The 25,902-nt window shown below is 42.8% G+C and overlaps 2 protein-coding genes across 16 annotated transcripts in view; one reads left to right on the plus strand and one right to left on the minus strand.

Moving 5' to 3' along the window:
* The window catches only part of MED12L (mediator complex subunit 12L), a 360,120-nt gene that overhangs the window by 171,497 nt on the left and 162,721 nt on the right, over positions 1-25,902 (minus strand). The window lies entirely within an intron of this gene.
* The window catches only part of P2RY14 (purinergic receptor P2Y14), a 55,001-nt gene that overhangs the window by 5,738 nt on the left and 23,361 nt on the right, over positions 1-25,902 (plus strand). For 2 of the 4 annotated variants that reach the window (XM_008266336.5, XM_051859068.3), the window contains exons 2-3: positions 1,549-1,638; positions 20,109-20,213. The gene's annotated coding sequence lies outside the window, so the exon portion shown is untranslated. The remainder of the gene's footprint in view (positions 1-1,548; positions 1,639-20,108; positions 20,214-25,902) is intronic. The other 2 variants (XM_008266335.5, XM_070072661.2) reach the window with 1 other exon arrangement.

Here is a 25,902-nt window from a genome sequence, read left to right on the forward strand (position 1 = left end):
CTTATTCTGACACAGCCTCAGATAAGTCCCTTCCTGACTCTGCTTCATTTTTCTCACTGAGTTATCATGGAGACTAAATAAGTTAATGTACATAAATAGTCCAGAAGAGCGAGTGGCATGACCTATGAATGCTGTCAGCACCAATATCATCTTCTTTCTCAGTAGCACAGTGAGGTGGTCTGATGACTCCCAAGAACAATGGAAGCAAAGAGAAATTCAAATTATCTACTGCTTGCTCTGTTTATACACTTGTAAAAAGAAGAGACTAAAAATACCTACCTAGAAGAATAAATAAGTTATCATAATGTGGTAGATAGCTGTCAAGAAATTATCATTAACATTCATACATTAAAAAGAATCAACAACATACACAAATGCAACAAGTTCATACCCCAACAGATATCCCCCATCCTGCATGTCTATCAAACTTCCATCCACAGATTTTAATTAACCAGCATGTGAGTGTGGACTTAACATTTTACTTCGGACAAATTAGCACAAACTATTTTTCCTAGGAAACCCTTTCTGAAAAGATACACACTTAAAATAGAAGACATATTCTTAGGAAAATTAAGTGCTACATTAGGATATTAAAAATTGGAATTCAGAAAATGGAGAGTATGTAGAGTACTGAAGAAGCAGAATTAAGTCCAATTTTGAAAGAAAAGATACACATATATGGGAAAGATGGATGGATGAACAATCAATGGAAATGATACACTAAGTAGAGAAACAACTTCTATTAATATGTCTTGACCTGGAAACTCATGTTGTTTTATTTTTATCTTAAGTTGAGAGCTTGACACTATTTGGTATACTTTCCCTCTGATCCCTGATAACATTTATCTCTTGGTACCTTCAAAATACAACACAAACCATCTCTTGTCCAGAAAGTCTCTCCTGTTTTGATTTCCTTTTCTTGGCTCTCACACAGCACACACTCCCTGCCACCCCTTCAGCTACCACACCATCTGCATGTCAGTTACAATCTGCTCTATGTTCAACTATGTTCATCTGTGTTGTGACTTTGATTTTTCCCCCACTTAAAGGTATAAAGTACACACATAAGATGAAAAAAAAAAAGAAATTAAATGTATAATTCAGTGAGGTGTGACACTATGCAATCACTACATCAATTAAGATTAAAAAAATTTATCAAAAAAGATTCACTGTCTCTCCTTCTCTAACTCTGCCTCTCAAATAAATAAATCTTAAAAAATTCTCTCGTGCTCCTTTCCACTCAGACACCTACAACTGTCTTTACAGCCTTCTTATGCCTCTATTAGAGCTGCCTTAAATGAAATCACACAGTGTGTGTTCCTTTGTCTCTAATGTCTTTGCTCTATGTTTTGAGGCTTATCCAAATTGTTGGCAGGTACCATTCCTCTAAGTCACTGAGGGATATTCTATTCTTTGCAGATAGCACAATTTGTTTACCTATTTTAATCGGTTGATGAGTATTTGGGTTGCACCCAATTTGGGGCTGTTACAAATGAAGATGCTATGAACAGTCTAATAAAAGTCTTTTTATTGGGCATGTGCTTTCAGTTCCCTTGGGTAAACACCAAGGAGTGCAATGACTAGTTCAACGTGATACGAAGTTACCAAACCGTTACACTCCAACCAGAGTATATTAAAGTAAGTTATCTCATTTTCTTGTCACTCTTAACAGTCAGGGTTCCATTACTTAATTTTTCTTTTTTTTTTTTTTTACCATTTTAATGGGTTTTGAGTACTATTTCATTGTGATTTAAATTGCATTTCCCAGTTGACTTATGACACTGAGCATCTTTTTATGTCTTTTGATCAAACATGTTCTTTCATGATTTTCTGCTCATTCTGGCCATTTTTTAAATTGAGTTCTCTGCCTTTTTATTGTTGTCTGAGAATTCTGTAATTAAATAGTCCTTTATCAGAGATATGAATTGAGAACATTCCCTCCCACCCATGGCTTGCCTTTATTTTCTTAATGACTAATGAAAACTGGAAACGTTGGATTTTTAAGAAAGTGTGATTTATTCAATTTTTCCTCTTCCGGTTAGTATACTTTGTATCCTAAGAAATCACTGCCTACCCAAGGTTGGGAAGCTACTCCATGTTTTCCTTTCGAAGCTCTGTGGTTCGAGTCTCAAGTTTAGGTATGTGATACATGTATTAGTACTGCTTTGAATCCTCCATTTCATCAGGCAATAGGTCTCTGCAGAGGACAAGCGCATTAGAGCACTACTAGCTCATTTATAAATACCCCAAAGGTCAGGAGGATTGGCTTTTTAAGCTTGTTGAATGGTCTGTGCTCAGTCTCAGTAATATCCTAGATAGAAAACCTACTAATGGGAATGAAGTCATGAATAGGACCCAGTGGAGCAATCTGGAAGCATCCCTTTGAAACTGGTGTTATGGCCCTACCCTAGAACAAGCCTTTGAGCAGGACTGGAACAATCCAAAGGTTCTATTTCTCTCAAGCATTGAGAACAGAGAAAAGTTTGTAATTATTTTCTTCTTCCTTGAATATACATGACAATAATTACCATGTAATTAGCATAAGCTGAATTATCTTTAATGAACTAGGCTCCAGCAAACAGCCAGTGATTCACTCCCTCAGTCAGTTGAGAACTGACTTTAAGATGAGTAACAAATGTTTGAAAATATTACTCTCTGGGGACAAATTTTCTATAGCCTAAAACACTGACATTACTTTATAGGATTTAAATGACTTTTTAAAATGTTTGACTAATATTTTTTCTTGAAAATATGTCAACTCAAGGCATGAACAGAACTATTCCTGCTATTCAGATAAAGACAATTACTCACTGCAGAGCATGTAAAGCTATTTCCTTGAGATGTTGCTAATAAAGCACGAGACTCAGAGAAGCAAAAATACTCTTGTCCATTCTACAGCAGTTAGCAGAAATTAATGAATTAACTAGGATCGTACAGCACACACACAAAGAAATGAAAAGGCTGTTTTGACAGCTGCTTCCTTGATGTTACTGAGCCAAAACAATTCCTAGTTTAGCAAGGTTCATTTCTTATGACTTTGCCTTAGTACTTAAGTTTCTATCTGACCGTTAGGAAAGTTCTGTAAGAAAAGTATTTCTATCTAAACAGGACCCAGGCATCCATTTGTAGGCAGCATGTTTGCCCAACACCCCTATTTTTTAACAATTACTCAGATTCCCAAACTTGCATTTAAGATATAATCAATGATTGCTTAAAATTTAGGGAAAGTGCTCTCTGCCTCTCTAACTCTGCCTTTCAAATAAATAAATAAATCTTAATTTAAAAAAAAAAAAAGGATTAGGGAGAGAGAAAATACCACATAAACCCGGCATTGTTTCTTTTATTATTTGGTTAAGCTATGCATGTAAAGTCCTTTGCTCATCAAGTATATCAAATACCACCATTTTCTTAATAGAATCCTATTATTTTTATGCCTTTCCAAATGTACAATGTACAATCCCTTCCATAGCTGAAAGTCAAAAGGAATAAAAGCAGCAAACAACTCCCAGTAAGGAATATTGTCTTAAGCCATTTATTGCATGAAGCGTTCTGTTAATGGTTCCAGTAACAATCAAAATATGCTTTTCATTTAAAGAATGTAAGAAACCCTCGCATGCAGGAAATGCATTCTAGGATGAGCTGCCAAGACAATATTAAATTAGGAAAAGTTCTCTTGTGTTTTACAGCATAAATGTAATTCAGCGACTTCACCTATAAAGTAAATCCAAACTTCCCCCACAAAAACTCATTTTAAATTACACTGAAGACACTCCATGACAGAATGGATTGACTTCAAGGGAGGAGGGACGCACTCAGACGCCCCCCTGGACATGAGAGCACACCCCTCTCTGACTAGGAGAAGGGCGCTTTCCCTTCACAAAACATCTGCCGCACTTTTCTGCTGTTGCCTTCATCTTTCGCATCCTCTTTGGGCAGCTGCCTTTGCATGCACACTTTGCTTCTCCCTGTGCCCAGCGGCCAAGTCCCACAGCCTTTCTCCTCTGACTAGAGTTCCTTTCCACTGGTTTGTTCCTGTCACCCACACAGTTACTCCTGCCTACATCTACAAAAAGTCATCAAGGTGCTAAAGGATGATATTCAAGAAAAATAACACAGCAGCCTCCTATCTCAAATAGCTTCCACTAATACAGAAGTTAGAAATGCACCAAGAAAATACGGGTCATGCTATTATACAAAGGTTTTGTGTAAATATAATCTTAATCATGTCTAGAATCTAGGCCAGCTGTGTTTAATGTGAAGTTCATTCACTCAGCAACAAACTGTTTTTTACCTGCATAACACTAAGTATGAATCAAAAAGTTCCTTATGCTTAGAATTCTCAGATACATTCAATGATAGAGTTCAACTATTTCACAAATTTGTTCTCATTCTGACTTGGGTAAGTTTATGTCTTATTTTAATAGACATTTTCCATTGCCTCAAAAATTGAGGCCTTGAAAGGAAATCTAATTATTTAAAAGAAATCAGAGGAGCTTTCCCCAAATGCACTGTGCCAGAAGCAGCTATTAGCATAGTGTCTCCATAGTAACGTTGTGCCACAAACAGAAGCACTAAGGAGAAAGGAGGAACAGAAAGAGAGAAAGTGAGGAGGCACCAAAGCCAAGGGCACCGTGTGCGCTGCCAAGTAGAGCCCAGGCTCCAGAACTCCTGAAATGGAAAGCTCAAGGCAAGAGACAGTGACAGCCTCCCCGGATGAGAACTGGTCACCCAGAACCGCCCACCCTCGGCCTGTGCATGCCTCTTCCATTCTCAGGGCCACAGGATGATTCCCACGGTTCTCTGAAAGGGCAGAGAGACCCTTCTAACTCAGAGTGTTCCAGCATTTTGTTTGTCAGGAGGAACTATGCTGCAAACAAACTCCTATCCATACATCCCAGACAGAAATGCTCTCGGTGAGGCTCAAGATGGGGGCTGCTCAGGTCTCTCTGGAAACCCTGGAGGCTGCCCGGAGGCAGCCAAGAAACAGTTCAGAAACCACTGCTCCCCTTTCTCCTTCAGGAGAGGGATTTCCTTAAGGTGAGCTGGCTGGAGACCTCCCCCTCCCCCAGGGAAGAGCTGTGAATATGTATGGGCATACATGAACACACCATCATCACGGGTGTGAGGACATGGTGGGGCAGTCGGGGGTGTGTCAAGTGAACACATAGGAAGGTGGGAAGGAAGAGGCAGATGATACAAGGTACAAAAATAAAAACCAGATGACCAGAGTGGATAGAGAGAGACAGACAGACAGACAGAGAGAAAGGTCTTCCTTTGCCGTTGGTTCACCCTCCAATGGCCGCCACGGCTGGCACACTGTGCTGATCCGAAGGCAGGAGCCAGATACTTATCCTGGTCTCCCATGGGGTGCAGGGCCCAAGCACTTGGGCCATCCTCCACTGCCTTCCCGGGCCACAGCAGAGAGCTGGCCTGGAAGAGGGGCAACCGGGACAGAATCCGGTGCCCTGACCAGGACTAGAACCCAGTGTGCCGGCGCCGCTAGGTGGAGGATTAGCCTATTGAGCCACGGTGCCGGCCAGCTCAGTAAGTTTTAATGAGTACTTCCGTGTGTCAGGTACTACTGGGTGCCGGCAACACAGCAGTGAACTGAGACCCAGCACCCTCCAAATAACTCACTCAGCCTAAAAGAGTAGTTTGCACTCAGTGAAGAACTAGCTGGCAGGCTAGAGCCGAGGCACATAGGGGAGTGCTCTGTAGATGGGGTAAACAGGAGAGATCACCATGAAGATAAAAGAGCAGCACAGAGGCTTGTAAAATAAGAGTAAGAAGAAGGAAGAACATGCTCAGAGGTTTCGGGATGGGCTTGATGTCTTTGAAGAACAGAAGTGACGAGAAGGCCAGTGTGGCTGCAAGAGAGGAGGCAAGACATAGGACACACCTTGCATCTGTGCCCATACACACACACACACACACACACACACACACACAGAAGGACTGAGCAAGGGAGCAGCACAGGACCCACACACACATACACTGCGGGGGTCTGAGCAAAGGGGGCTGGCACAGGACCACTCCCCACCAGCACACACTATGAGGAACTGGTGCTTTTTAACATACAGAGGAAGCTGCAATTTGAGGAGAAGCAACTTCAGGGGAAAAGTACCTGTCAGATGTAAATGAGAAAACTCGCCCCCTTGGGATGTGGTTATCTCAGGGATGTGTATTTTGCACAGTCACAAACCCACCAGTGTCCGAGTTTCTGAGGGACAGGCTGTGCAGGGTTTCCTATAAGCCCTCCTGGCGGCTTCCTCTTCCTGATCAGACAGGACAGCAGTGCGGTGACATGCCACTTTATGCTAAATAAGCACCACCCCTTCTTGATGCGCCACCAAAGAGGGATTTATGAGATAAGGGGATCTGTTACAGCCTCACTACACCACCTGCAAATTTCCTGAGGGAGCAAGGTGGGATGGGGAGAGGGTGGGCAAGGACATAAGAACCCAAATGGCCGTTCACAAGACAATTGCTACGTCATCATTCTTTTCCTCAATGGGACAGTGTCCAGCTCCTCAAAGAAAGAGGTTATTAGAGCTTCAAAAACTGACATGGAAAAGTCCAAGGCAGACTGTTAACTGGGGGAAGCGTAAGTCACCCAACTCTGTGCCCATGCTTCTCTTTCTATATTCAATAATTACTAATGACACTGGCCATGCTTTAGCACTGCACTAATACCAACACTGCTTTCTGAGTATAATTCCATGGAATTCTTCCCACCATCTTATGGGACACAGAGAACTCTTACCATTTAACAGTATTTTCCCCCAGAGTCTCATAGCTGGCAAGTAGGGAGGGAGTATTTGATCCCAGGAATTTCAACCCTGTAGCCTGCCTTCTTAACTTCCACATTAAACTAATCCCCTAAAAATGAGTTCTTAACTCACTGAATGTATTAAGTCAAGTTACTCTTGGATTCTTTTTTTTCCAACTCACACTAAAGAAAAACTTAAAACTTCCACTTAGTGTTCTGGGAAAAAAAATAATCTTAAGGAAAATTAAATTTCCAAAACATGCAAAGCTCATGACATTTTGAAAAGCTGACATGACCTAAATGGGCATTAAATTCAAGATCAAAGTAGAAAGCGACTTTACAAACAAATGTTAGCCGAAGGCTCTGGGACTGGTAGTAATCCTGTCAGTCCTTGCTGTGGAAGCCAATTGTGAATGCCACATTTGTACATTTCCTTCTAGTTTCAGATGTTTGTAAATGTTCAGCACTGAGAATGTAATGTTACCAGTTTGACATGAAACAGATGCCCATAATTTTAAGGCCCCAACAGCAATTCACTGCAGTGTTTTCTCACCACCCAGAGGAGCAGCGGCAGGTACACACTTCAGATGGGGAATCGCAGCATCAACCTGCTTCAGCTCAAGTCCCTACCAGTTGTGAGACTTCATGCAGGAGGTGCCTCATGCCTCACGGTCCTTGTCATTTAACTGAGGGGACACTCACAGGGCCGACCTCACAGGCTAGCCATCGAGTTTGAATGAGTTAATATAAACAAGAAATTGGGAACAGGATCTGACATAACATTCATATCTACAATTTAGTTAGCTTTTTAATGCTATTATTTTCCTAGTGCATAACTAGGAGTAAGAAACTCTTCCAGTGTCAGTCATCACATAACATGTATCCTTCAGGTTACTATTTATAACAAAATAATTATTTTGTCAAGGATACAGTTGCCATTGACCTTTAGTTTCTTTTTCCTACATCTCTAGTTTCTACTTGTCTACATTGACCTTAGTAATCTTTTTTTTAAATCAAGGATTTTGGTGTTGATAGCAAGACAGAACACCCATTTACTGGTTCATTCCCCAAATGCCCACAGCGGTCCCCCAGTCAGGGACCAAAGCTGAGAGCTGAGAACTCAAATCATGTCTCCCACATGGCTGGCAGGGTCCCAATCACTTGACTATCACTGCTGGCTCCCAAGAGCTACATTAACAGGATGCTGGGGTTAGGATAAGTTAAGTAAGACTCAGGAGTCTTCATTGGTAAGCCAAAAGCACAACCCAAAAAATCAAGTTTTACAAAATAAAGTAGGTGTAGTTGCCAAATTCCCTTCACGGTGGCTGGCCTGGGGACTCCAAAAGGCCCTACGATGGCATATCTGTAGCTGGGCAAGCAGGTGCTCACTGCTGCCATGCTAAGAGGCACCACACCTGCAATCACCATTAAATTTGGAAGATACTCAGGATGCAAACTCTCCACCCAAAAAGTTTAGACCAAAGCACTGTCTAGGGCTATTCAAGCCACAGGGGACAAATAAAAGCCAAATTCTCAAAACAGTGCAATCATGGATATAGCATAGGACTAATAATTTTAGTAAGGTACATTGTAAAAATAAACAAACAAAAAAACACTTAGTTTACTTAATCAGAGGTTCAAGAACCCCCTGCTATTGTATAAAATGTCTGTACATTTTTCTAGTTTTCTTTCTTTGTTTTTAAAGATCTGTTTATTTATTTGAAAGAGTTACACGGAAAGAGGGGAGAGGCAAAGAGAGAGGTCTTCCATCTGATGGTTCACTCCCCAACTGGCCGCAACGGCCCAAAGCCAGGAGCCAGGAGCTTCTTCCAGGTCTCCCATGAGGGTGCAGGGGTCCAAGGACTTGGGCCATCTTCCACTGCTTTCCCAGGCCATAGCAGAGAGCTGGATCAAAAGAGCAGCAGCCAGGACTAGAACCAGCACCCATATGGGATGCCAGTGCTTCAGACCAGGGTGTTAACCCGCTGCGCCACAGCACCAGCCCCTAGTTTTCTGACTTTCATCAAATTCTCCAAGTTTGTCACAATCCAAGGCTATAATGCTACAGGTTTGACAGTCATTCCTACATGTGTGTCCCAGGCCCCAACCCCAGAATTTGAAATTGAACCCTGTCACAGGCTCTGCAATTCAATAAATGCTACCCTAGACTACCACTTTAATTCAAGTCAGCAAATAAATTCCTTATATCCAACTAGATTAAAAACTAGTTTTGCTGTTACTATAAAATAGTAGCTGTCACACTACCATGCTCAGCCTTCTAATGTCCCTGCAGCCATAAACCTAAAACACCTCCATAATCTCTCTTTTACACAGGTATGTTCAAATGACAGTAGGGAAGAGTATATCAGAGTTGGGCACATTCCACTCACCTCTTATTGCAGAATGAAATGTATAAATAAAATACAGCTCTGAAGGTCAAGTTGCCTCCCCCCCAAATTAAATCCCCTGTCACTCAGTCATTAAACACATAGGAACCACCAAGCCCTGCTTGACATGTACACAGATTAGATGAGGCCAGGCACACTCACAACCTCAAAGAACTCAGCCTAGGGAGATAGAAACTGGGAAGTCAGCATAATAATGGACATGACACCCTCCGGATGAAGATAAATGTTGACTCTATTGTAAATGGCATTCTGAATAAGAAAAGTGATTATAATCACTGGTAAGAATAAGGAGGTTATTAATTTTTTTTAAGACAAGGCATCAGTAGTTACACACCTCAAAAAACTGAGCATCAGGAGCAAAGTTGGCCAGTACTGAGCTGTGCTTATGCAGTGTCATTAACAACTGACTTTCAGGGATGCCACTGGAGCTGGGTGAAATGTGAAAGGAGAGGTCAACATAAGTCCATACCAGGTTCTGGCGATGTCAGCTGGCCACAGGGCGCTCACACAGTTTCCTTAAGGTACAAAAGATGATGGGGCAGCTCATTTCCTCAATTTTTTTTATTTGACAGAGTTAGACAGTGAGAGAGAGAAAAAGGTCTTCATTCCATTGGTTCACCCCTCAAATGGCTGCTACGGCCGGCGCTGCACCGATCCGAAGCCAGGAGCCAGGTGCTTCCTCCTGGTCTCCCATGAAGGTGCAGGAACCCAAGCACTTGGGCCATCCTCCATTGCCCTCCCAGGCCACAGCAGAAGCTGGACTGGAAGAGGAGCAACTGGGACTAGAATCCGGCGCCCATATGGGATGCCAGCACCGCAAGCAGAGGATTAACCTAGTGAGCCACGGCGCCGGCCCCCTCCTTTCCTCACTTTTAAACACTGATCCCACTAATGCGAGCCGCCCTCATTCCTCATAGGACTGACATACACACAGGCTGATGTCCCCACCAGTGATCTCCCCGGCCCCATCCATCAGAACACTAAGGACCACTGTGTCCCCAGTGGCGAGCTCAACACTGTGGTTGACAGAAACAGAGGGAGGAGACCAGAGCCCCGCCTCCCGATTAGAAGGCTTACAAATCCCATGTTTATATCACATAACAAAAATATTTATCACATAACAAAGGGGGAGTTCATTCCAAATAATGCAGTATTCAAATGAAGGGCTTTCAGAAAGGAGAAAACCAGATGGACTAGCACAGTTGGTGGCAATGTCACTGAAGGATTGAGTTAAAACAGAATAAACAGAGCAGGGAAAGAATGCACCAAGGCAACTGGATGTAGGGACTCTCTCAACTTTTGTTTGGAAATAGGATGAGCTCCTTTAAGTGGCTGATGAGAGAATCCTCCAAAAAACTAACAGGGTGTATTTTTCCATACTCCTAGTAGATGTTCAATAAACAGGATCAGAGGATACACCAAATCCATGTCACAGTCACCTTCACATTTACTACAAAGAGGGCTAATAGTGAGTCTCTTCTGAGCTCATTTAAGTCCTGGGATTTCAAGAGATTTTTTTTTTTTTTAATTTGCTATTTACTTACTTGAAAGAGAAAGAGAAAGAAAGAGAATATCTTCCATCCAGTGGTTCACTCTTCAAACAGCCACAATGGTCAGGGCTGGGCCAGACCAAAGCCAGGAGTCTAGAACTCCATCTGAGTCTCTGCCACATGGGTGGCAGGGGCCCAAGTACATGGACCATTACTGCTGCCTTCCAGGGACATTAGCAGGAAGCTGGTGCAGAAGTGGAGTAGCCAGGACACAAATCAGCACTCCAAGATGGGACGCAGGTGTTCCGGGCACTGGATTAACCCATGGCCCTACAACGCCCATCCCTCAAGAAATTTTGAGTACTAAGAAATTGTACCCAGAGTCTGCCCATTTTAGGGTGAACACATGCCTTGGTTTGCCCAGGACAGACCAAGTTCACTCATAATCAATGTCTCTTTGCACCTGTAGACATGTCCTGATTTGAATAATAAATCATAAGGGCACCCTAACTGATCTGTGTTGGTCATGCCACTGGAGAATGAAATTTCATCAAAAAGCAAGAGGCTGTACTATTTCTGCAAGAAATCCAGGCACCATACTCAGAGAATCTCAAACACAGCCCTGTTCTCTGAGAATGTGTGCTCAAGCCTTACAGCAGGAACCAATCAAATGCAATTGAAAGGAGTTAATGTATGCAGAAGCACGATCTTAGGTGACGCTTTGGGCTCAGGGATTAAGACAGGTTTATCTCTTCAAGTATTGAAGTATGTCAATTGCCAAATGCTTTTAAAAATTATTTTGGTAAATAAATGTATTTGATGTACTATTGACAATAAATATATATGCATATGTATGTGACATGCACACACATATAGAGAAATAAGCCATTTCATAAAATAAATTTAACCTTGAAACATACACAGTCTTTCAACTTTCTATGGTAGCAAATTACTGTCATCCAGAAAAAAGTAAAAATTTTGATTCGCAACATTAGCTAACTCCACGGGGCTCTCCAGCCCACATGTGTTCCTGCACATTGGCTAACTGGATATGACCTAATGCTCTTTCTATACAAACATGCCAGGCCCATCTCAGAAATGCCCCATGCACATAACCAGTAAATCACAATTCCAGCTAAACCATAAAAGGGAGGAGGAGGAGAAGGGCCCAATGCAAGACTCAGGGAAGAGTTACTAGATGTTCAGATTCCTTTGGGGCTGTCTCACTCGTAAATATACCAGCCCACAAAGACACACAGCCAGGAAGTAACTCATCCTGATCTGGGGAGGGGCGAGAAGTATGGGGGCTAGAGGAAAATCCCTACCTCCTGCTCCCACAACAGACGCAAAACGATCCAGGAGGCTTCCAAAGCCAGAAGTGAAACCAGCCTTGAATTCATTGGCTACATCATGGATGCTTCACGTATTCAAATATATCCAATCCGCAACGTTCTCATTTTCACCTATCATCCCCTTGTCTACTTCTAAATATGAATTCATTGGTTTTGAATTACTAATGCATCTATGAGGCCCTGATGGTGACTTGTGGGACAGTCTTATTCTGGAACAATGGCTTTGCAGAAACATACAGATTGCAAACTGTATTCCTTAGTCATTTGGGATCACTGACATACCATAGGGGCAACAGGGAAGAGATTGCAGTGGTAAGCCTCCTCTTCACTACAGCCCCATTTTCATTCAAAGGTACACTTTCAACTATTTTATCCACTTAGGTTGTACTTAACATTTTTTAAAATTTATTTATTTGAAAGGTGGAGTTACAGACAAGGAGAGGCAGAGTAAGAGATCGATCTTCCATCCGCTTGTTCACTCCCCAAATAGCTACAACAGCCAGGGCTAGGCCAAGCTGAAGCCAGGAGCCAGGAGCTTCATCCCCCGTCTCCCACATGGGTGCAAAGGCCCAAGCAGTTCAGCCATCTTCTGCTGCTTTCCCAGGTACATTAGCAAGGAGCTGGGTCAGAAGTGGAGCAACCAGGACTCAAACCAGTGTCCATATGGGAATCCCCACTGTTGCCCTGTTAATGCCTTACAGCACCAAAAGAACCCACAGGTTAGAATGGTATGAACACTGGGTCTGCACCCCCACTAACCAGGATCATCAAAAATAAATAAAGCTGCATGCTCGAAAAACTGAACCTCTTGAGGCCAAAAGAAATGTATTCCAATTTCATCTCTACACAAAAGGCCTGCAGGAAGATAGAGGGGAAACACGAGAAAAGAAGCAACAAAGCTTACTGATCATTTAAATGCCTTAGCTAAGGACAGAATATGAGAAACTGGGGATATAAGAATTTGTGTGATTCTAATCTATGCCAAATGGTCCCCACAAAACATTTGAAGGAAATCAAAACACGGGCCAGGGAGCCAGCGTTGTGGCGCAGCAGGTTAACACCCTGGCCTGAAGCACCAGCATCCCATATGGGCGCCGGTTCCAGACCCGGCTGTTCCACTTCTGATCCAGCTCTCTGCTATGGCCTGGGAAAGCAGTAGGAGATGGCCCAAGTCCTTGGGCCCCTGCATCCATGTGGGAGACCTGGAAGAAGCTCCTGGCTCCTGGGTTCAGATCGGCGCAGCTCTGGCCATCGTGACCATTTGGGGAATGAACCATCGGATGGAAGACCTCTCTCCCTCTCCCCTCTCTGTGTAACTCTGCCTTTCAATTAAATAAATAAATCTTTAAAAAAGAAAAAATATGGGCCAGAGGAAAATTGTTAAATACTATATATATATATTTTAAAGATTTATTCATTTATCTAAACAAGTTACAGAGGGAGGGAGGGAGAGAGAGATCTTCCATTCGCTGGTTCACTGCCCAGATGGCTGTAAAAACTATTACTGGTCCAGGCCAAAGCCAGGAGCTTCTACTGTCTCCTTCACAGGTAAGAGAGACACAGGCACTTGGGCCATCCCCTGCTGCTCTTCTCAGGCCATTAGTAGAGAGCTGGATCTGAAGTGGAGCAGCTGGGACACAAACCTGAACCAATGTGGGCTTCCAGCTTTTCAGACAGTGGCTTTACCCACTACACCGCAACACCAGCCCCTAAATACTATGTTGAAACAATATTCCCAAGCCATGTTTTATACAAGCAGTCAATGCCTTTTAGAAATGGCAAGAAGCCCCCACAACGTAAATTCTTCTGGTTTCCTTCTTGGTTCTCCAAGAAAACACTCCTGGTGACTGTGCTAGGCACTGACAATGATACTTCTCACATTCAGGCATAGCTATTATCATTACTCTGGCATAGATCATCCTAAGGATGAGGCTGCTCAGGCACAGAGAGGTTAAGCAATGTGCCCGGGCTCACACAGCTATCTATCCCGGAGACCCTGCTGTTAACCATATAAACATACTGCCTCTCACATCCCAGGACCAGGGGTCAACAAATGTTCCAACTAGCTTAAAGGATTTATATGCTGTGGTAGGACCCTGTCAATATTTAGACTACTAGCAACCTGCCAATAAGCCATAGAGTAAATGAAGGTAAAACTGACATTGAAGAATAAGTGATACGGGAAAGAATCTACATAAAGATGCCTTCCAGGCAAGGTCACTTAGAATCCCATTGTAGGTAACAGAATGAAAACCGCTACAATCTCTCACATCATTTCCCTTTTACAGCCACATTGTTTCCTATATCTCAGAAGCAGCTGCACCATGTCCTACAGTTTTGTTTTTGTTTTTTGTTTTTTCCTTAACCTTGGTGCCTGTAATGCAGGGTTAAGCCTTAGAATTCCCAGCCAACTACCTACACTTCTTACGTGGACTTGATAAGTCATGTTTGATTTGGCAAATGGCAAGAGATAATTTAGCAAATTCAAACATCCTCTTCTCACATTGACCCATTTAAAAAAAAAAAAAAAAAACTTGTAATTTCCCATAGAAAAACAGAACAGATTAAAACACTAGTCAGCTGAACTAACCAGATATTAACAAAATGCTCTGTTCTTTTAAGATTTTATTTCTGCTTGCCTTTATTATTATTTTCTGTCTCCTAAACCTTAAAAAAAAGAGAGAGAGACCACTAAATAATTCATTAGCCTAATAAGCTTTCATTTTTCCTGTGAGACAGCAACACGATGTGATTTCTGGCAACCGTGAGGCACTTCAGGACCACACACTCTGCATTCCCCCAAGAAATGGCTGGGATTGGCCATGGGGGGGGGGGGAGAGCGCGAGAGCAGTGTGATGGGAGAAACAAACAGGAGACACTGAGAAATGCTCCATCACCTGCACCCCATGCTCCAAGGCTTGCATTCACCAAACTACGGCATGGGAGAGCTTGTCCCTCCTGACAATGCGCCTTCAATTTGGAAATCATTTCCCTGGGCTATGCATGGCTGTGTGGTCTGAGAGAGCTTTCCCATAACCATGGTGACGGAGCCCAAGACCTACTCTAGTTAGGATACTTCCAAAACAATCAACACCTACTCAAACCGCAAAGCACAACAGGATTTCTACCATAGATCTAAGCAATAATATGATTTCAAAAACAGTTGTAAAGCAACAATTAGCCTAATATCATTTACAGCCCATCTACTTGGTCACTACAATAAGAAAACACCCATTACTTTATTTACGCTCCAGCAACTTCCTGAAAAATTATCATTTTCTATATGAGCGGGAGGAGGAGACAGGGGAGGAGGTGGCAGAGAAAGAAGAGGAAAGAGCAAGCAAGCGAAGAGTGCAAGAGAGAGAATAAGCTCCCATGGCTAGGTTCACTCCCCCAAATGCATGCAGCAGCCAGGGCTGGGCCAGGGTCAGAGTCAAAAGCCAGACATGTGATCGCGGTCTCCTATATGGGTGGCAGGAACCCAGCTGTTTGGGCCATCAGAGAGGCCTCCCAGGGTGAACGTCATCAGGAAGCTAGCATCAGAAGCCAAAGCTGGGAAATGAACCCAGGCACCCTAATTCAGGGCACGGGTGCCTTATTGCAGCCAGGCTAAATGTCCACTGCCATTTAAACAGTCCTACAAATTTTGAGGAGGTAGTTTGTACTACAACCTGGTGTTTTTGGTGGTGGTGGTGGGTTTTTTTTTTTTTTTTTTTTTTTTTGATGAAGAAACAGAGATTTAGGAGATTTTATGACTAGACCAAGCTCCCGTAGCTCACAAGAGGCAGGGCTGGCTTTTGTACATACACTTAACTCTATGGACCCTTGTTGTGTACATTCGCTGCAAGGAATCCCAGATTAGTCCGATCCTAACTTTGGCTCCATTCTAGAGCACACAGATCACTGGAATTTTTTTCTTCCCTTTCTCCTGAATGATTCTCTAGCCAAAGATGGTCAAAGGTTGCATCTCAGTGGGCTCGCGGTGATAAGACTGCCTGAGAACCGTGGGAGAGGACACAGGCTGCAGAAGGGGCTGTGCTCAGCCGCTCGTGTCTGCAGGAAGCACAGGCGGCAGCAGAGGATGCAGAGCCACTGTGGTAGGGCTTTACAGCCACACACCCTTGATGCCAGACAATAGCCAACCGCCAGGCGCTTGCTCTCTGCTCCGCCGGATGCTCCTTACCCAGCTGCTCCCTAGCCCCTATCTTTTGAAAAATGCAAAAAATCTACAGTGGATATTTAGATCACAGTATGCATCACGCGGGAAGGATGCCAATTCATGTAAACCCCAAAGAGGCATTTTCACCCATGAATGAAAACCACTGCCTTCACCCCACATTCCCTCAGTTAGTTACTTGGCTGTTAGCTCTTTTCTCCGGTTGCTTATTCTTACAGGAAAATGGTCCCCCAGCCGTCTTATCAGTTCCACCAGCGGAACTGCAGCCCGTTGACTTGCGGCTCAGAAGCTGCTATCTTCTAACGCCTTGTCGAAATGCTTAAATGAATATGACCAAGGTCCTTGCTTAACAAGTAGAACATAGAACTTCTTAAGAGAGTCATAAAGCAAACTATCAGTTGAGATGCCCGAGTCGGGCACTGAGAGCCCGATTCCAGCTGCCTGCTAAGACACACCCTGGGCAGCAGTGAGGGATCTAACTGGGCTTCTGACACATACGGTAGATCCGGATGGAGTCCCCAGCTCCAGCCCTGGCCTCAGCTCTGCCAGAGCCCCTGGTCACTGTGGGCATTTTAGGAGCCAGTTGGTAGATACGGGCTCCTTTCTCTCTCTCAATTTTTTAAATAATAAAGAAAAAAAAGTCAAGAGATCCTACTGAAAGCTTAGAAATTCCAGATAACTAGAAAAATGGGAGATGAGAACCTAAAAATGGAGCATAGGAAATGAGTATAGACTATTTTTTAATTCTAAGTTTTATAAAATTATTGGATTTCCTAATGTACCTAAATGCATGACTTTGATTAAAATTTTAAATCAGTTCATTTAAATTACCAACAAAAACAAAATCAAAAAAAGAATCCAATTAAGAAGGAAGTATAACAAATATCAAAATTTCTTGGGTTAGGGGAAAAATAAAAATTGTGGAGGTTCTCATTGATAAAATACAATCATATTTCTCGTATTTCATCTTCATGCATTATGGAGGTGCAGTCTTAGGAACAGAAGTGCCCACAGATTGCTAAGCAGATGTTGTTCTAAGCCCGGTAAGCTGACCTGAAAGTAGGGGTGACAGCAGCTGCACAAAACTCACCTGCTGCATACCCACCCCACCCCCAACAGCCAAGTAACTGCATGGAATAAATCTACAGCAGCATTAGTGAAAGGCCCACCTTTTCCCAAAACCGGGAGAAACAGCCATTATCATCAATGACACAGTACAAAGTCAGAGGAGTGGCTTGCTCAGAATTCAAATCAAGCACTTCAGGAGACCAGAGAGGGAGAAACCACTCACTCACTCTCAGTGGGAAGACAAGCTCTCATAAAAGCTGCAGACTGAGTGGGTTTTCAGGGATGCAGAGTTCAACAAGTGAGGACACAAGAGAGGACCCACTTCAGGCTATTTCTAGAATTCTCCATTTTATATTTCAGATCATGGTCAACCTTGGTAGCTAAATCCAGGAAAAGTCCAACCACGGATAAGGGGAACTACTGTACTCCCCCAAAATAAAAGTGTAATCCTGTACAAATACTTCTACACCCATGTTCACAGCAGCAGTATTCTCAATGGGCAAAAGGTGGAAATAACCCACGTGACCATGGAGAGAGAGATTATTTGAATAGCATGTGAGGTATATATACAACAGAGTACTATTAGGTCTGAAAAAGGAATGAAATTCTGACACATGACATAATGTGAATGAACCTTGAAGATATTCTGCTAAGGGAAATAAGCCAGACACGAAAGGACAAATATGAGGGGCAGACATTCAGCATGGCAGTGAGGATGTCATTTGAGACACCCACATCCCATATCACAAGTGGCTATGTCTGAGTCCCAGCCCCGCTCCCGATTCCTGCTCATGTGTGCCTTGGGAGGCAGCAGGTGATGGCTAAAACATGTCAGTCTCCATCACCTACATGGGAGACACAGACTGAGCTCCAGGCTCATGCCTTTGGCCTGCCCAGCCCTAGCTGCTGCAGGCGTCTGGAAGTGAACCAGCAGATGGAGTATACTCACCCATACACACTCAACTACACGCTCTCTGCCTTGCAAACAAACAAAAACACTTTTTACAAGGCAGATATGATTCTACTTACAGAAAATACCTAGGGTAGTCAAATTTACAGAGCAAGTAAATGAAATGGTGGTCTCCAAGTTTAGAGGAAGAAGGGGCTATTATTTAATACATCCCCATGATCAGCTTAGCAAGATATGGAAGTGATGGTTGCACAGCAATGTGAATGTAATTAATGCCCCTGAACAAAGCATTTAAAATTGGCAAAAGCAGTCAGTGTTATGTTACATTCATGTTGCCAGACATAAAAGAAAACACTGCTGGCCCGCGCCGTGGCTCAACAGGCTAATCCTCCGCCTAGCGGCGCCAGCACACCAGGTTCTAGTCCCGGTCAGGGCGCCGGATTCTGTCCCGGTTGCCCCTCTTCCAGGCCAGCTCTCTGCTGTGGCCCGGGAAGGAAGTGGAGGATGGCCCAAGTGCTTGGGCCCTGCACCCCATGGGAGACCAGGATAAGTATCTGGCTCCTGCCTTCGGATCAGCACAGTGTGCCAGCCGTGGCGGCCATTGGAGGGTGAACCAACGGCAAAGAAAGACCTTTCTCTCTGTCTCTCTCTCTCTCACTGTCCACTCTGTCTGTCAAAAAAAAGAAAGAAAACACTGCTTTAAAAACATGGAATATATGCTATGACATATATTTGTACGAGCAATGCAGAGTTCTCTGGGCAGTTGCAGGAAGTGTTGAAAGAACAGGAAAGCTTGCAGACTAAAAGGAGAAGGAAAGGCAGCAAACACAAACCATTTTTCAACAAGGGTAGATAAGGAGATGGAGGTAAACTTTGGACAGTTGCTTAATAGAGGGGACCTGTGGTTAAAGAAGAGCTCTATTTTGTTGGATAATAATACTAACAATGACAGATAATAAGCATGCTTCTCTAAAACAGAGGGGAAGAAATGGTTACACAAGTCAACAGATGGTACAGGCTCAGAACTGGATGAATTCAAAGTGGACAGAGATTCAAGCTCTGCTTTTGGAGACACATACCAAGGCTGTGTTAATGCAGGGCACTAGTGGAGAAAAGAAACCCCAAGAGCAGTTTGTTAAAGAAATATTCGGAAACTGGAGTCAAGTCGTGCAGAAGGAAACAGGTTTTCTAAAACCAGGCTGAGGTCAAGTGGGTAAACTGAGGAAAGGTCAGAGACCCAAAAGTACCAACTCAAGGCCGGGAGCGTGTCAGGACCAAAGCTGGAGAGGACGAGGCACTTCCAGGCTACAAAGCCACACTTCAGCTGCCGTGCGCAAGTGAATCACCACGCAGAGGCGCTCTGGGTCCTTTCACCACCTCTTCTCCTCGGACACTCTCCTTGCCCTGTGCTGAGCAACACCCCCAGCTTAACATCAACTTGCACAGCCTTCCTGCCGGGGTACTGAGAGGCACAGGTGCAAATATAATTTACCCCAAGTGTTTTCAGTTTTCCAACAAGTTTCAAGGGTTTAATTGAAGCCATGTGAATCACAACTTGCAAATATTTTCCAATAAAACATAGGAGCTATTATTACAACAGCTTCACAGGAAAAGGTCACAACCAGGCATGGGAAAGATCTATCCTCCGCTAGCTGTAGCAAGCTCGCTCGCTCCCTCACTCCCTTGCCCTCTCTCGCTCGCTCTCTACCTGGTTTCACACTATTTACTGTTTGGCGAGGCCTTGATAATTTGTAACCCTAAGCAAATCCAAATCAGATCCAACCTACACAAGCTCCTATTGGATCCCGGCTCCAAAGAGTACTGGACATCTGTAGTACTTGACATTCAAGCATTTGGCAAGACGTCAACATTTCAGAGAGCACTTTAAATGTTTTGGTTTGTGAGCTAATGCAGCATTTCCCACTGGTCAACAGGAGCAGTCCAGGCGGAAAGCAAGTAGATTTCCCTCAACATCAGATGCTACACTCAGTCGCGGATCCAGTCTTGCCTACAGAGACCATAGGAGACTGGAGAGAGTGGTAAGTAGAAAAATCCCATCCAGCGCAGAGTATATTTAAAGAATAGTTGTGACTTCACTGAAAAAGGCTTTTTGCTCTTGATTTTCTAAGTTCTTTTTTTAATAGATGGAATGACAGATTTATAGGTGAGATCTGAGTTTTCCAAATTCAAGGAATTAATTAAGTCTAGTTCAAATGCCCTTTAAAGTATTATTTTCTAATTTAATGAAGCATGGTTTTTCTTCCATGGTACTCATTAAGGCATTAGAAAATTCCTGTTTTAAAAAACAATAGCTAATCTATTACAGGGTATGATTTTATGAATGTGGACAAGGAGTTAAACACTTATCTGATATGGTAACATGGACCAGTATAGCTGGGTGTTGATGTAACCCTCAAAGCAACAGCCATCCAGCAGAGAAGTAAAATGCTCAAGAGAGAAAACCAAAAAAATAGGTTTGGTTTTAGAGTACAAAAGGCTACAACCCCACCAAAAAAAACTGAAACCAAACGTGAAATATTTCATGCAAGGCAGCCCTCAGAGTCTTCCCTGAAACCCCAATTCCCCGGGCTACTGGTGTGGATCTAATGGTGAGTCGCAATTTATTTTCAAAGGGAAAAAAACAGGAATTAAATTTGTCTCATGGTTGCTGTTTAATTTGTATTAATACCTTAGGTTTTAGTTTTCATTTCCTTGATTCTCACCTCCAGATTTTGACTTCTGAGATTGAACAGACATTTCAATATCAACTTTCACAGTTTTATTCAGTTTTAACTTGTGGGTGGCAAAGAAAGAATCTACCTCGTGAACTTTATTCCATTGCCTGTTTTTCTAGAAACTGCCCAGTAAACTCCAGAAAATCTCCACTAAGGCATAACTTTAAAACTGCATTCAAGCTTGAAATCTACCCTAGCTTATTTCTTAAGGAAAAAAAATTTTAATTAGCCTTATTTTCTGAAGAAATTCTAGCATTGCAACCGATGGATGGTAGAGGCTTAAAGAATTTATGAACCACAATACTTCCCCTGGTCGTAACAATTTTAAAACCACTAAAGTTAGGTTAAAAAAAAAAAAAAAAGTGTGGAGGAGGGAGACTCTTCTCAAGAAATAACTCTCTAAGTGGGGAAAATACAGCCTCTTAAATACCGTTCTAACTCTAACCCATTTTTATACCTACCCAAGCTCCTGCCAATGTTCAACACTTAAGAAAGAATTTGCAAGGGGGGTAAAATATTATGCTACATAGAAAATGTTAGGTGAGATGTGTGTGTGTAATACCCAAGTGACTACAGTGGCCTCTGCAGCTCTCCTCTCCAGCTCAGCCCACCCTGCACATCAGGCCCACCCATCAGGGGAGGACATACAGGGCCTCCAGTGCTTCCTCCATACAATCCCTCCCCCTCCCCCCCCCCCAGGCAGCCTGAGAAAGATGCCACAGGAAAAGCAAAACCAGAAGGAGATTACCTTTTTGCTATATCCCTGGTCTCCCAAAATAGACATAACTGTTTCTAGCATCTGTATGTAACTTTACTGATAACTGTAAATGGATTAGCATTAACCATATGAAATCGCCATTTGGGGAAGTAAAAAGAGTATCGGCAATTTTATGACTCAACCTAAAACAAAAAGAGAAAGATCCTGCCTTTCGGCTAGGATCAAGTGTGCAAAAGAGAAGCAATCTCAAAAAGTCACCCTTAGAGTCAAGAAAAAAACTCACTAATGATATTTTGCATAATTTTTATATATAGTGACAGCCCAAGACATCCAATGAATGACTCCAATACTGAACTCCATGGGTACCGCCCTCTGTTTTTAAAACCTTTAGACAGGTACTGTCGTCTTACTGGGTGTTTCTGGCAACCAGGTGACACTAGGCCAGGCTTTTTCTTATTGCTCCTGTTTCATCAATTAGGAAACCAGAGGTGGGGGTGACTGGTAACTTGAACAAGATGGCACAGCTAATAAAGGCCAAGGATAAGACTTAAAGGAAAAAGACAACTGGTATCTAATCCATTTCCTTTCACTTAAGGAGATGACCACGTCCAACGAAAACTGTGCTGTACCTATAAATACTAGTTGAAGGTGCAACAGGGTGCAGGACTGGGGTGGGGTGAGAGGGGCCTTGGCTGGCTGTTTACCTAACAATGGCAATAATCACATTGTATAAAACAGGCAATAGCATTGGGACTGAGACTCCTTTTTTGTGTTTTTTTTTTTTTATTATTAATATAAAGAGAACATCTAGCTTTCATGCATTCCATAGGTAAAGTTCCAAGAAGACAGCCACACTTCCCTCCCCTCAACCCCTTTTCTTCCTCTCCTCTCTTCCTTTCATCAATTTTTGCAAAGACATCACTTTTAATCCACTCCATATTCACAGGCTTAATTCACTACTGACCATAATACTCAATAAGTCTAAAGCAGGGAGCCCACAGTCCCACAGGAGCTGAGCCTTCTATAGAGGCAATCCGGCACGGTGGGAAAAGGAGGTGCTTTGCAGATAAACAGCTGATGTTGGATCTGCCATGACCCTGGCCACATCTTGTTTTGTTTTTTACTCTGTCACCCTCCTCTATTCCACCACCTATAAAACACCACAATGAGGCTAAGAGATGCTGACACACTGAGACATGCTAATTCCTGGCCTACAGCAGCCACTCAAGAAAAATGAATCCTTTCCCCGTTCCTGCTATAATGTATTTAGTTAGAAGTAGTACTGGCAAGAATAAAATCCCACAGAAAATTGCAAGTTACAATCTAAAACTGGGAGCTCAAACAGAAGTCACGAAAATAAGAGGAAACATACACCTCTCACAACTCACCTGCCACGCTTGCCAGAACGTGGAGCCTGGTGCCTGTGCACGAGGGGTGAGCATCTATCCACACACCTCCACTGAGTACCTACTACCTTAAGTAAACTAGGTGCTAAACAGGCCACTCCCTCCTGGACAGTGGCCTCACAGGGAGGGAGTCTGCAGTTCTGGGTCAAGCCTGTGAACCCCACAGGTGACAGCCATAAGCAAAAAAAGGTGGGAGGAAGGTGTGAGGGTTATTGTGCATATTTGCTTCATTAATATTTTGTTGGGTGAATGGATAACCAAACAAGCTTAGAAAATAACTCAAGCAGAAAAAGTGGAAAATACCTAATTTGTGAAGGTTTTGTTAAAGGACTAGGAGATTTTACATATTTTAATTTTATCATTCTTCATAAAAGTCTGATACCTTTCTTGCTACATAAAGACAGCCCACTATATAGACAGGCTAGAGGCTGAAACATTAGTAATAGCAAACTAAACAGAAACTAGGGGAGCTTTTATTAAAAAATACAGTAAAATATATTTTAGCCAGGAATTCTCAAGTTAATGGTCTCAGGGTCCCTTTCATTCTTAAAAATTATTTAGGACCCCAAAATGCTTGGTATGCATTATGTTTATGCATATTTGCTCTATTAGAAGTAAACATGGGAACGTTAGAAATTTTTTTAATTTATTTACTTAAAAGACAGAGACATACAGAGATCTTCCATCCATGGGTTCACTCCCAACTGGCCACAAAGGCTGGGGCTGGGGCTGGGCCAAGCTGAAGCTAGGAGCCTGGCACTCCATCTGCTTCTCACACATGACTACAGGGGCCCAAGCACTTAGACCAACCTCTGCTGCCTACCCAGGCACATTAGCAGGGAGCTAGAATAAAAGTGAAGCCACTGGGACTTGAACTGGGCAGTCATATGGGATGACGGCATCTGAGGAGGAATGCCTAACCCTCTGAGCCACCATGCTGGCCCATGCAGTATTTATTCTGATTAATTATAAAAGAGTACCAAATACTAACATCTTTTATAAAAAAATCACTTTTTCCAAAAAAAATTTATAGAGAAGTTTTATTATTAGATATTTTTGCAAATCTAATATCTGGCCTATAGAAGACAGTGGGAGTCTCATTCACTTCCACACACAATCTGCTGAAAAATGTGGTTTGGGTTAAAAGTGCATTGAAGAAAATCCAACCACATACAAATAAATGGACAAACACAGGATGATTTTAACATCTGCCAGGATTTTCTTCTTTGATATCATAGCAAAATTCAACAGTAGTGGTTTAAGTATGGTATTAATGTGGCTTTCTAATGTCGCATCAGTAAATATTTTATAGTTTATTACATTAAAGTCCTTTAGCCTTTCTTGATCTTTGAATGGGTCTTTTACTTATGTTTGATTTTATGGTAGCTCACATTGGTCACTGAGAGAACACATGCTCAAGCAGAACTCTGCACGTCTAGATACTTCCCATTATACAATGTCCAAAAAAATCGTATCAATGAATATTGTCATTGTTCCCAGTCTCAGTATTGGAAAGCCACAGAAGTTCACAGTGGCAAATAAGTTTCCCGAAATTCTGCTCTGGGCTTGAAAGCTTGATTGTTATCATTGTCATCAAATGTCTCAGTTCATTCATTTTTGAGAAAATGTTTGCTTAGTACCCATGCCTGAATTACTATAGTTTGTGTAACATTCTTTCGGGTAAAACTGGTAATTCCATGGTGCCTGGTATTTCAAGAAAAAGGCATCCAGTTCAACTTGCATCACAATCACAAAAGCTTTCCTTCTTCTAAACAACAACAGTAAGCAGCAAAAGTACATGCTATAAAACCTCTAATATCTGAGAGAGACATACTTGGGGCTGGGCATGCAGTGTAGCAGTTAAGACGCCAGCACCCCACATCAGAGTGTCTGGGTTTGATACTGAGCTCCACCACTGATTCTAGCCTCCTGCTCAAGTGCACCCCAGAAGGCAGCAGGGATGGCTTAAGTGCTCGGGTCCCTACCATTCACGTAGGAGACTGGGACTGAGTTCCAAGTTCCTAATTTCTTTTTCTGTTTCCTTTTTTTTTTTTTTTTAAAGCTCCCAATTTCACCACTGCTTAGGTCAGGTGGTTCTAGGCATTTGAGACATGGACCAGCAGATGGGAGATCTCTTTATAGCTCTGTCTCTCACTCTCTCTATTTCTCAAATTAATAAATGGGTTTTTTTTTAAAGACAAGTTTGAATTTAATACAATCAGTTTTTCTTTTCTTTTCCTATTTAACTAAGACTGCACAGCAATAAAGTATATAGCAGCTGTAGCATAATTGGGTGCACTGCCTGGAATTGAAATAGGAAACCAAAGGGCTTGTTTCCCACACCACAGCTTTTGCTCATCAGTGCAAAAGCCAGCACAGTGAAAAAGGGCATCAACATCTTGGTGGAGGAAACCACCTTTGACCTCTTGGCCCCCGCGAGAGAAGTCAGGAACTCCCTTATTTTCAGACCACATTTAAGAGCCACTGCTTCAGATTTGGGTTTAGGAAACATTTTCTTAAGACACAAAATACAATGATTAGAAAATTTAAAAAATTAAATGGAGCCCATGCTGTGACATATAGGCTAAGCCACTGCCTGCAAGGCCAGCATCCCATGTGGGCATTGGTTCATGTCCCGGCTGCTCCTCTTCCAATCTAGCTCTCCGCTATGGCCTGGGAAAGCAGTAGATGATGGTCCACGTGCTTGGACCCCTGAAACCACATGGGAGACCCAGAGGAGGCTCCTGGCTTCAGATAGGCCCAGTTCTGGCCATTGAGGCCATTTGGGGATTGAACCAGCAGATGGAAGACCTTTCTGTCTCTCCCTTTCTCTGTAACTCTACCTCTCAAATAAAATCTTTTTAAGAAA

The sequence above is a fragment of the Oryctolagus cuniculus genome, chromosome 4, assembly GCF_051225735.1.
Source record: "Oryctolagus cuniculus isolate XC-2025 breed Fujian yellow rabbit chromosome 4, ASM5122573v1, whole genome shotgun sequence".
Taxonomy (NCBI): domain Eukaryota; kingdom Metazoa; phylum Chordata; class Mammalia; order Lagomorpha; family Leporidae; genus Oryctolagus; species Oryctolagus cuniculus.